This window comes from Stenella coeruleoalba, assembly GCF_951394435.1.
Source record: "Stenella coeruleoalba genome assembly, chromosome: 9".
In the NCBI taxonomy this organism is placed as follows: Eukaryota; Metazoa; Chordata; class Mammalia; order Artiodactyla; family Delphinidae; genus Stenella; species Stenella coeruleoalba.
The window spans coordinates 65,706,754-65,719,194 of NC_137155.1; the positions used below are offsets into that span (position 1 = coordinate 65,706,754).

General features: G+C 36.2%; 1 protein-coding gene across 16 annotated transcripts in view; it reads left to right on the top strand.

Annotated features, from left to right (window-relative positions):
* DNAJB9 (DnaJ heat shock protein family (Hsp40) member B9) overlaps window positions 1-12,441 on the top strand; it is a 714,883-nt gene that overhangs the window by 271,301 nt on the left and 431,141 nt on the right. The window lies entirely within an intron of this gene.

Consider the following 12,441-nt stretch of genomic DNA (forward strand, 5'->3'; position numbering starts at 1 on the left):
TCAAAATTCAAAAGTGGTCATTCATTATATGATAGCTGCTGAACAATAATTTAGTCTGAGACTTTGTTTTGACAATCTGTGTCCCTGGGACCACCCATTCTTCCCATCCATGATTTCCTAGGTGGCCTTCTTTAGGTCACAACTCAAGGCCCACTTTGGTATTTCTGAGGTTAATACAAACCTCTCACACACATCTATACTACATTTTCTTAATAGCAAGTTGAATAATTGACTTCTTAATTGTATATTCAGTGCTATCTACATGAAAAAGTGATAACTTCATTGAGAAAGTAATATGAGGAGGAATAGAATCTATAAAAATGAGTAAATGGCCAGTAATAATTTAGGAAACATTTTTGTCTCTCTCTAATTTTTCATGTAATACAACTGCAATAAAACCAGAGAAGGGAAGCAAAAAACTAGATATGTGTATCGTAAACTCTTTGTTTTAAATCCACTTCCTAGGAAGCAATCTTTAGTAGTAGACTTTTTTTTAGAAGACTTTTTTCATTTATTTTTGTTCAGGATGATGACAGTTTAAGGAAGGTAAAATAATATGTGACGTTGCATGTGCTACCTGTAATTTTTTGTTTTTCTTTTTAGTAAAGGAGAAGTAAGTATAAAGAAAGCCCTGATCAAAAGATGAAAACATTTTCTGAGATTTCTTTGATACTTAGCGTCAGATACCCAGCTCTGCTTTTGTTTTCAGGGGACTCTAGAAGGTGATCAACTGATCATGCAAGTGACCTATCTAGCTATAACCAAAGCATGACAAAACTTCTCTCCAGGAGAAGCATGTTTTCTCTATTACATTGCTGCACTAAAGGAAGCCCCATGGCAGTCCTAGTTCTTGTCTGGTAGTTTTAAATGGCCTTAGGTCAGACACAAAGGCAAAGAGATTTGACCCAGCAGTGTGAAGACATCAAGTGAGGGAGTATCATGCTGAACAGATATAGAGAAAGAAGTAAGGATGTCTTTACCCTAAAGTACCCAAACTTGAAATCAAACTTTGTGCCTTGTAAGTGTGTGGATTTGGCTCACTGAAGCTGAAATTCAGTTAGCTGTAGGGCAGAGCTTGACAGTGATTGTGTAAATGACCAGGGTCATGCAGTAATCCTTGATTTAGCGGAGAAAAGATGGAGAAGAAGCAGCGATTAGAGACGATCTAAGCATTCTGCAAGTGGGAACATTCCACATTCCAAGGGGCAGGATGTAAGGTCTCATGTAATCTCAGCTTTTATTTACTTGCATTTTTCTTTCCATCAACACCCCACACGATTATTTTATTTATTTTTTTTGCGGTACGCGGGCCTCTCACTGCCGTGGTCTCCCCCCTTGCGGAGCACAGGCTCTGGACGCGCAGGCTCAGCGGCCATGGCTCACGGGCCCAGCTGCTCCGCGGCATGCGGGATCTTCCCGGACCGGGGCACGAACCCGTGTCCCCTGCATCGGCAGGCGGACTCTCAACCACTGTGCCACCAGGGAAGCCCCCACACGATTATTAAATGTCTTCTTTGTGTCAGTTGGAATATAAATGGCACATTTCTCTGAAGATATTATTTTGTGGTTGAAAAGGCAAGGATTATGTTCAATAAATTAATGGGGAAATATTAAAAAAATTAATGGTGTAAGGACTCAGAGAAAGAAAGACGCTGCAGTCTTTGGGGATTTGATGTGTGTGTGTGTGTGTGTATGTGTGTGTGTGTGTGTGTGTGTGTGTGTGTGTACCAGATATTGCAGTAAGTACAAGGATATTTAGGGGTTCATGAATCCCCTGAAATTGTATCAATAATTTTGGGTATATATACACATTTTATAGGCACATTTTTTCTGTGAAAGAAGGTCCATTACTTTCTAATTCAAATTCTCAAAGTAATCTATGTAAAAAATTTTAAGGACCAACTACTGTTTTAAAGGCATCTGTATTTATGAAAAATTTTAAATAAATTACTGGGAAGGAGAATATTTTAATTTGACAAATAAAGAGGTATATTGTCCCATTTTATTTCAAGCATTATCTTATATTTCAGGAATAAATTATATAAGTATAGAGTATTAAGCATAATTTATAACAGTTATAAGGATAAATTGAGTTGTTCCATAAATATGAGCCATTTCCAACCACCTTTGCCTTCTTTGGACCAATAAGCCTCTAATATTTCTGTATGTTTCTGTCATTTGGGTCTTTGTAGATAGTCAAATCATGCTTGTTTGAATTTGACTAACAGGTTGATCGACTGACTGAAAAAACTGAGTAACTAATTATGTTACTTGGTTTGATGAATCATCTTATGCTTAAATCCCTCCTGAAGCTAGTTTTGTCTCTCTAGTTGGGTTTTTTGGTCATTTAACCTGTTTTTGAGTAGGAGGTGGAGAAAGGTGGAAAAGATAAGTTGATATTGCAATGGTAAGCAGAAGTATTTAGTTTCACTGCCCAGAGCTCTTTTATTGATCCTTTCTCCACCCAAACATTATTCAACAAGTGAATAAGTTTAAAATTAAGTCAAGGCATCTTGAAAACTAAAGCTGAGTCATCTTTATAGTCTGTGGAGTATATTTATGAGAGTTGAAGAATCATACTGCCAACATTAATTGAATCGTACTGCCAACATTAGTTAATTCCTCCTTCTGCACCTTCTGCCATACTGGTCAACTCCCCAAGCCAGTGCTCAGCTTATAGTTTCCCCAGTATACTGGTCTGGGGGAAATTATGGCCGTCAAAAAAATTAGGTTGTGCTTTTAACACAGCTGGTTTTACTTCTCTTCAATGTGAGAGGTTTGAGCTACCATGAATGGGTGAAGGAAGCATATAGCAACAGTCAAAAGCCAACTGAATGTTGCCTGAAAACATGGGACAAAGTCTGCTGGAAATTAGACAAAAAGATGTGCTAACCTTATAAGACATACTTCACTTCCCACACTCATAATTTTGCCATCATTTTAAGTATTCCAAACTTCTAGGAAATTATGGTCAAACTTTTGACATGAGAACTAGTCTCAAATTTTATGTCCTTTAGATTAGTGAGAAGCAAAACAACAGCAACAGTGCCCTTTTACCGTTGGAAACTCTATTGAGTTTACCTAATATGGTGAGAAGTAGCTAGATGGTTTTATATGATTTGTGCAATTCTGCATCTTAATCACTAATAAGAACCACTTAACAATGGGGGACCATGAAAATTAGTTTTGCAGTAAGATAGAAAATGTAGGCGTTTGAATTACCAACATTTAATATAGGATAATGGGTAAATGTCAAATCAAGTCTTGGGGAGTATTAAATGAAAAGAATTAGCCACCTAGATGCTAACAGTAATAGACAATTGGGTGAAATGGCTGTGCAGTTGTCTTCAAAGATGGCAGAAGCAGCCACGCTAATTAGTATTAGAAATTAGGCTTGTCACTCTTTATTGTAGAGATAGAGTCAATGCTTATTCACAAGTTTTAGAGTATAAATTAAAAGTTCCTAAAATTTCAGCTAACAGAATGGAATTGTATTACTTCTGGTCATAAAGAGGAAGAACTATGATTTTGTACAGCTGCTATGAAAAATGATTTAGCAGAAAGGAATGCAGTGTGCTGTGAAGTTGAGGATGTGGTGGCCGTGAAAGGCTTTTTGTTTTGTTTTTGTGAGTGACTCATTTAGAGCCTTGTTTCATGTGATGACTGTTGACAAGTAGCTTTATTCCAAAGGAAAAAAAAAGTCATTTTTAATGGATTTATTGAATATATATATTTCTAAGAGTGTTTTTTATAAATTATATATTTTTTCATCTAAGGATGAATAAGCCTGTGTATGACTAACATATAGTCCCATGGAGGTATATTTTGGGGAGAGATTAAGCAAATAAAAGAATGGGATTGGAATATAATGAAATCAGAGGGAGGAAAAAAGAAAACGCTTGAACATATTGAATGCTATGGCAAGCACATAGATTTTGGAGCATGTGTTTGAGTTCAAGCTCTGCTATTTACTAATTCCCCTCACTCAACCTTGGTTTCCTCTTTTAAAATGAAGAATATTATTACTTAATCATGGAATTTTTAATATTTAATAACATATAATATATGCAAAGTACATTGTACAGCCTCAAGCACATAAAGATGCTCGATAAGTGCCATTGCTTACCCATATTGCCTTCATACTGTGAAATGACTTGCTTCTCCTAAGTGGATTTTATGGCTCAGTGGTTTAGCTGGTTCATATATTTTCTCTGATTGTTTGGAAAATGCCACCTGGAAGGATCCAGTCATGCAGGGTGGGACAGATGAAGTTGACCACAGTATTTTACCTCCCATGTGGAAACCTATGCCATCACAAGTCATTATTAGGAAAATATAGAAATAGAATTGCTGATATAGGCTCTTTCTAAAATCATTAAAATATATATTTTATTTTTGCAAATTAAAATCTTTATTTTGGTTTGCTCTTTTTGTATTTTTATTTTAGCTTTAAGTAAGTAAAAGAGATAGACATAGTTTAATAGAGCTTTGGATGACGTGGATGATGTCTGTAAAGCTAATGTGCTTGTTTAGACCATCTTTCTTCCTGTTACATCAAGGGAAAGCACTTTTACTGTTTATGAGGTTCAGACTTAATTTATTTTAAAAGCTAGATTTCCCATCTTGTTGAAGACACCTCATTTCTTTCCTGTTGTAGGGAGAGTCAAATAAAGTGACCTCACATTTCAGCACAACTAGAGATCTACTTCACAACTAATAAAAAATAAAATGTCCCTCTTCAAACTGACCAGAAAATAACCTTATTCCGTAGTTTGTTTTAGCATACTCTAGCTTATGTATTTTTAGTAACATGATTATGAGTATTATTACACAGTGGAAAATTAAATATAATTACAGTGTGGAATTAAAGGTATTTAGGCCTATATATATATAAATTTTAAGCTGTGAGCTGTTTTTAGTTTATTCCATTTTGTTTTCTTTGTATCTTTTATACAAATTTTAACTGTTGTAAAAAAACACTTAAAATTTACCATCTTAGCCATTTTTAAGTGTATAGCATAGTGGTGTCAAGTATCACAATGTTTTCCAAAAGCTTTCCAGAACTTTTTCATCTTGTAAAACTGAAACTTTCTACTCATTAAACAACATCTCCCCTTTTCCCTTTTCTTCGTCCCTCAGCCACTGGTAACCACCATTCTACTTTATGTTTCTGTGAATTTCACAACCTTAGATACATTAGATAAGTGAAATCACATGATATTTGCCTTTTTCTTTTCAAACTGGTAGGCCCCAATTTTTTTTTTTTTTTTTTTTTTACTATTTATTTATTTGGCTGTGCCGGGTCTTAGTTGCAGCACACAGGATCTTTAGTTGCAGCATGTGGGATCCAGTTCCCTGACCAGGGATCAAACCTGGGCCCTTTGCCTTGGGAGCGCAGTCTTAACCGCTGGACCACCAGGGAAGTCCCGGTAGGCTCAAATTTTTAAAGTTGAAAGGAAAAATTTCAAAATACTCTGTCTAACAAATCACATATAATTAAGTTTGACAACTATATCAGTGTACAATACTGGGCGATAGCTATTTTCATCCCAATTTAAAGAAAATTATTTAAAAGTATGCTCAAGTTTGTATCAAACTATTTATATTTCTAGATGTCTTAATATGTGATGCTAAGAAAGTGTGAGTTGGTAATACTATAGAGTTTTGTGTAAATAGGTCATTAAGTGTACAGAGCATATATTTATCAAAAATTTTTTTTGTATAATGTTTACACTTAAAAATGCCTCTACACTGAACTTTATTGACACTGATTGAATAGGGCTTTCTTTATAAAATAAGAAATATAAATCTCTTTATAATAGTAGAATAAATAGAGCTATAAAAAATTGGGCTTCACAATTCTTTTTAAGAATAAAAGGTAATATATTTGAAATACATAGAAATAGAGAATCACTATGTTGTGTAATAGGAACTAACATAGTGTTGTTGGTCAATTATACTTCAAAAACAAACAAGCAAACTCATAAAAAAGATCAGATTTAAACTTCCAGTATAAGATAAATAAATACTAGGAATGTAATGTACAACATGGTAAATATAATGAACACTGCTGTATGTTATACCTAAAAGTTGTTAAGAGAGTAAAGCCTAAGAGTTCTCATCACAAGAAAAACTATTTTCTTTTTCTTTTCTTTTGTGTCTATACAAGATGATGATAATCACTAGACTTACTGTGGTAACCATTACATGCTATATGTAAGTCTAATCTTTATGCTGTACACCTTAAATTTATACAGAGCTATATGTCAATTATATCTCAATAAAACAATAAAAATAACTAAAAAGAAGAAATGATAAGATTCAAAAATCATTTGATATTTATATTTCTTTATTACACCTAAGAGTCAGAGGACATACTCTGCAAAACAAAACATTAATTTTTAAGACATGCTCTGTAAATAAAATCACTAATTTTTAGTGAAACTTAGCAAAATCATTTGTGAGTAATATTATCTAAACAGACATTTATGAACACATCATTTTGTGAATTTCCAAAAGGGCCGGGACTGTGTCTAATTTGTGGTATAGACCAAAACACCATATCTCTAATTGGACTTCAAATATATTTTCTTTTATAAGGATAACCCCTTGCAGCAAAGGAGATCAACTCCTAGATTACCCAGCTATGTCTGTGCAGAGAATACAGGCTCCTTTTAATAACAAATTGAAGCATTTATTACGTCACTAGTGGACCTGTATCACCTTTATTTTTATTTTTGCATGAAAGTATTCTGTGATGTTGCAGATTTGAAAACATTGTAAAACAGGGAACAGCTGATTTATACTCAATAGCAGACAATATCACCTGGTCAACATTTTCAATAACTTCAAAAATGTGTAGGTAGAGTTTGATTATATGCAGATTTTTTATGGCTCTTACAATATCATTGAAATTTGTTAAAAATGACAAGAAAATTCAGACAGGGTTATAGTTCATTTGAACATGTAAAGGATATCTGATCAGGCATTTACTCATGTAGCCTGAAGAAAGTCTACTGGTGATGACGAATGGCTCAGAGGCCCTTTCCTCACTGAGTAGATGGAGCAGAGACACCACCCAGGGAAGCCCCAACTGACACTGATGAAAATGCTCACAGGCGCCAAGGATAAAACAACTGAAGCAAACATAATGGGAGAGCTCAAAAGGAGAGTGTGCCAGGGGCTAGAAAACTTTGCTGCAGGAACTAGCAGGATGGACTGAATATACTTAAAAGTCTCTATCTGGTATTCTATTCAGACGGTATATTCATATGCATGAGGAGGAGCAACGGGGTTGATGATGATGTAGTCACACATGTGGAGATCAGGTGGAAGAGAGCAACGGGAAGGTGAAAATCCTTTAGCAGACCCTGATATAGAGAAGTGAATGATGAGCGTGTAGAAATGGTGTGGACAATTGGGACTGGAATTCATTACAGAGGAAGAGGGTTGATATAGAGATCTTCCACTGAAGACTGGTGGTGGGGTAAAAGAAAGGATAATAGTCACTAATTGTTTGCAGAATGAAGGCAGTGATTTTGGTTTGTTTGTTTCTAGATGGGGAGTTAATGGAAATGTTGGTAGATTGAGAGGAAGGATCAGTGGAGAGAATGAGCATTAAGAAGACAAAAGGGAAAATTTCAGAGTGCCACTGAGATTCCTTCTTTCCTAAGCAGAGATTTTTTTGCCACACCACACGGCATGTGGGATCTTAGCTCCCCGACCAGCGACTGAACCCACGCCCCCTGCAGTGGGAGTGCGGAGTCTTCACCACTGGACTGCCAGGGAAGTCCCTCCTGAGCATAGTTTGATAAATTATAGGCTACTATCCGTCTGTAAAGGAGAAAGAAGGATTTGAGATGGTGGCAATGGTGACAAGGAATGTCAGTAGAGGAGATAAATTTTAATTCACAGTTTTGCTTGTAGATTGACTTCTTAAAGGAATTAAGAAGGAGTAAGTGCTGAAAGTATCCGTGGAGCTCCAGCGTTTAATCATATGTGTACTGGGCTAAAGACAGACTCCTCTTCTTACTCATATCTATTGACTGTTTCCTGTATAACAGGTACTCAACATTTTCTCATTTAAATCTCACAACAACCCTTTGCAGGAAACACTAACGTTCTCTCAAATTTATGTTGAGGAAAGCAAGGCTCAGGAAGGTTAAGTAAGTTGGAGGTGGTTATACAGCTAGTGAGCGTCACAGTTGGGATCCAAACCAGGTTTGTCTGCCGGGGAACTCTCACCTCTTAAATATACTCTACAGGATTAAGGCAGATACCTTTCTGACTTAATTCGGTGTGTGTGTGTGTGTGTGTGAGAGAGAGAGAGAGAGTATGAAAAAGGGATTCTTTGATTTATCATGTGTGAATTTTCTTTTCCACTTAATTAAAAGTTCCTTGTGTATAGGGACCCTGCCTTCATTTGTATTAAGTGGAACATTTTTATTTCATTTTTTATAACAGCTCTTTTTTTGTTGTTCTTTACCAAAGGTATTTCTAGGCATTTGTTTTCACAAAATATTAATCAAGGTGGCATTTTATATTCTAAGTAATAAAGAAACACTCCCTCTACTATGGATTTCAGAGCAAGTTGGAGACAGCCCACACCTGCATATTGACTGTCTCTTTCTATCCTTTTCGTGTTGTCATTGAGTTTAGAGGGTATTTTATGACCTTGGGTGGCACTTACATTAGCTTCTGAGTATAGAAAGAACCGCAGGGGTATCTTTTTTTCCAGTACCCATGTCATTATATAAGTTAAATGCTACCAAGAAAATGAGTCAATTTTGCTTTACTTAGACAGAACCTATTTAGAATTTGTCAAATGCTCCATACACAAATAACCTGGAGAAGTTAGTCACAAAGGACTTTCAGATACTTTAAAAAATTACTCTCCCCCAACACTGCCCTAACTATTTCATATCTCTATTGAAATGTGCTTAGGGATCTTATGTGTCCCAGACCAGCGTCAAAGTCAGAGTCCCATTTTGCAAGGGATATAAATCTCTGAATTTGAAATAGCTCTTGAAAACGTTTGGAGTCTTAATTTCATACTTGCCTAATTTTAATGTGGGTCAAGAAAATGGAATGGCAAATGCAACTGGTAGTTGGAATAATGGGACAACATCTAGCAAAGAGCAAAAAAAAAAGAAAAGAGAGATAGCATTAATAATGTATTTTGAACCCATATGTGAAGAAGAGAAATAATTTATTGTTTTAACTAATAAAACTACATTATTTTGATGTTAATTGCTATGATATTAATTGAAACTCGTGATTGTTACTAATTACATATCTTCAACCTATCTTTTATTTACCTGCCACTGCTTTACTTTATCAGAATTTTCTGCTCTGACTTTGACAACCTACTCCTTTCTTTCCTCTTCAAGGTTCTTTGTACTTTGGTCTTAACAGTGGAATTGCTGGGAAGGCTTGCCTTAATTTTTACCTCATCCTTTCGTTTTTTAAATTACAGTCTCCTTCCTCTGTCCCATCGAATTCTCTTAAGGACTTTGAAGCTAATTTATAGTGATACTTTCACTGCCTCCACTTATTAAGGAGTGATAGGTGATGATGAGTGTACGCTACAGCAGAGTGAGCCTGTTGAAGTCAGTGCTCTCTTATTTGCTGTTTATTCTCAACTTAATAAAGTTGATTGACTTATAAAACTTGCTTGGTGGGAAAAATGTTTTCCAACCAGGTTAACTGCTCAATTATTTCATTGTACAATTCTTGCTGTGGGTTGCAAGGTGATCTTACTTTTCAGTGAGAGATCGTTGATCGGAGATCATACAAGTTTATGCCTACGAGATAGTACCAACACCCTGTAGAATTACTGTTGCTAACAAATTTAGATTCACTGAGATAATAACTGCCAAGCTGTCCTTATAAGGGGAAAACACAGAAGTTTATTGACTCCATGATAACTCAGAACTGCACGGTACTTCTCTGCCTTCTACTGAGGAGGGGTATTGTTGCTTGTTGGAATTCTCTCTCTACATCGAGGCTGTGGGGACATTCTCCCTTCCACTTCTTGGGTACAGAGGCTGGTTGTGAAGATTAGACCCATTGGAGGGTCCACCATGTGTGTCAATGACAATCAACAGGACTGTCATGCTCCTCACTCTGAAAACCCTTCCCCAGCTCACTATTTCAGGAAATTCAACTAAGGAAGAGCTGTGTTGATGATGATTATTCCCACTACACCTACATTAGCATTCTGTGCACACCAGTCTCTTAAGAATGTTAACTAAATATTGAAGAGTGATTCCTTAATCTCATGTTGGTACCCCAAATAACTGCTCCTATTCTAAATCTCTAGACATACAATACCTGTACATCAAAAGAACAGTTTCTCCTAACATGTCAGTCAACTAAGTTTGCAAGTAATTTCAGGTCCTCCTGAGAATTTTGAACTGTGTTGACTTCTCAGGGTTCCTCCTGCACTGATATGAAAGCAATAAAGCCAGGGTGCACGTTTCTCTTTTTTTAGGGAGCTAGCCTACGTCTTCAAAGCACCCAATAAGTATAATTGTTCAAGGTGACATCTTCTTTCCCACCATTTAACCCTAATTCCTAACATGGGCTCTATTATAAATAATTGGATCCCCTTTCCTTCTGAGCTGGGAGAACTTTTGTCTTTGTTTGTGGCCTTTTGTCATTTTGTAGTACCTATTATAGCTTCCTCCCTTTCCTCCTGGGTTACTGGACCTCTCCGTGTTTTCTTGTTGTTCTTAGAGATTTTCTCTACAAAGTATTTGGTGATTGGGTATTAAGGGAACCATATACAATCAACATTTATTGCTGAGTGTAACTTTGTTTCATTAACTAATCAATGTAGTTCCCCAGTGTAAAGTCTCCATCATTTTTCCCTCTGGACCAATGAGTAGGCTTCAACTTTCAGAAAAGATGAATTTCAGAAGACGTAAGAGCAGCAGACTTAGCTTGTTTGACACTTCTGGCTAAAAAGACATAACTATAACTATTCCTATTAATGTGATATTTGAAAATTAACATCAAAAGTAGTTCACTTTACTTAATATATGAAAATAATAATAATGCTTCAAATTCAGAATGATATTCATTAATTGTCTCCCACATCCCTACCGCTTCCTGCCCGACTCAGACAGACACAGATACGTATCCAGCCGCGGTTATGACTACTGGTTATTTTTGTGAGTTTTGAGATGTTCGTATTGTTCGTAACATAGAGCAAGAGCATGATGGATTTAGTTTCAGAAATTAAGTGTGGCACCTACATCTGTTACTTAGCAGTACAACTTCAGGCAAGTCCTTAAATGATCCCCAGCTTTAATTTCCTCATCTAAAATAGTGGTTGTTGGTGTTTTACCGATGTTATAGGACTGCTCTCTGTCTCTTAGATAAGGCTTTGCGTGCTAACATCTCATGAGTTTCATGGCTTATTCTGAAAGATTTGACCACTAAGGTGTTGCAAATTCCAGTGTTCCCAAATTGCCATTGCTTGGGCATGGTGAAAGCGTGTCATCCCTCAATGAGTTTAGAAGGAAGTTGATTTGTCTGGAAGCTATAAAACAAATCCATAACAGCCTGAGGGTTTTACTCTAATTCTACTCATGGATTTCATAGCTTTGCAAAAGTCCAGGTTTTGTAAAAGTCCATAGCATCACTTTGAGGCTTTTAAGTCATGTTTTAAAAACACATCTCCTTCTTTCTAGCACCATTACTTCCATCCTGGATCCCGAAGCCTTTTCCTTTACTTAGTTGAATAAATTATCCTTATTCAACTAACACCATCGAAACTTAATATCCTCTGTTTTTTGCAAAGTGTTGGGGAAAAAAGGATGAAAGACAGTCCCTGATATCAAGGGACTTGTGGTGTGGTGAGTAAATTTGACAGGAAAATCACTAAAATTAAATGTAGTAATTTCTAAGAAGAGAGATATACATAGGATTCAACTAGTGCAAGAAAACAACTAACACAGGTTTGCCACATAGGTAGCAAATAAAATAGGTTTAATTCAGGACAGAATGTGGTGGGGAAAATAAGCAATATCAGATGTGAGTCCTAAATAACCACGTGTTATGCAGGGCAAGGAGAGAAGAGATGGCACTCCATATTAGAGAAAAGCATCCACAAAGGCACAGAAGCAAGAGAGTGTAGTTTGTTTGGGAAACAACAAATGGAATATGCTAGAACGGAGTATTTGTGCAGGGAAGTTACTAGAAGTGTTACTAGGATGCTCCAGAAACACAGAACCGATAGCCCCACCCCCTTATCTGCAAGGGATATGTTCCAAAATCCCCATCTGATGCCTGAATTTGTGGATAGTATCAAACCCTATACTTGAAGAACATTTGATCCTGTCCAAAAGGTCATTGATATTTGATCCTATCCAAAGCATTCATAAAACATTTGTTCCACCCTAAAACATCCTTGAAATTTGGTTCTCTCCAAAACAC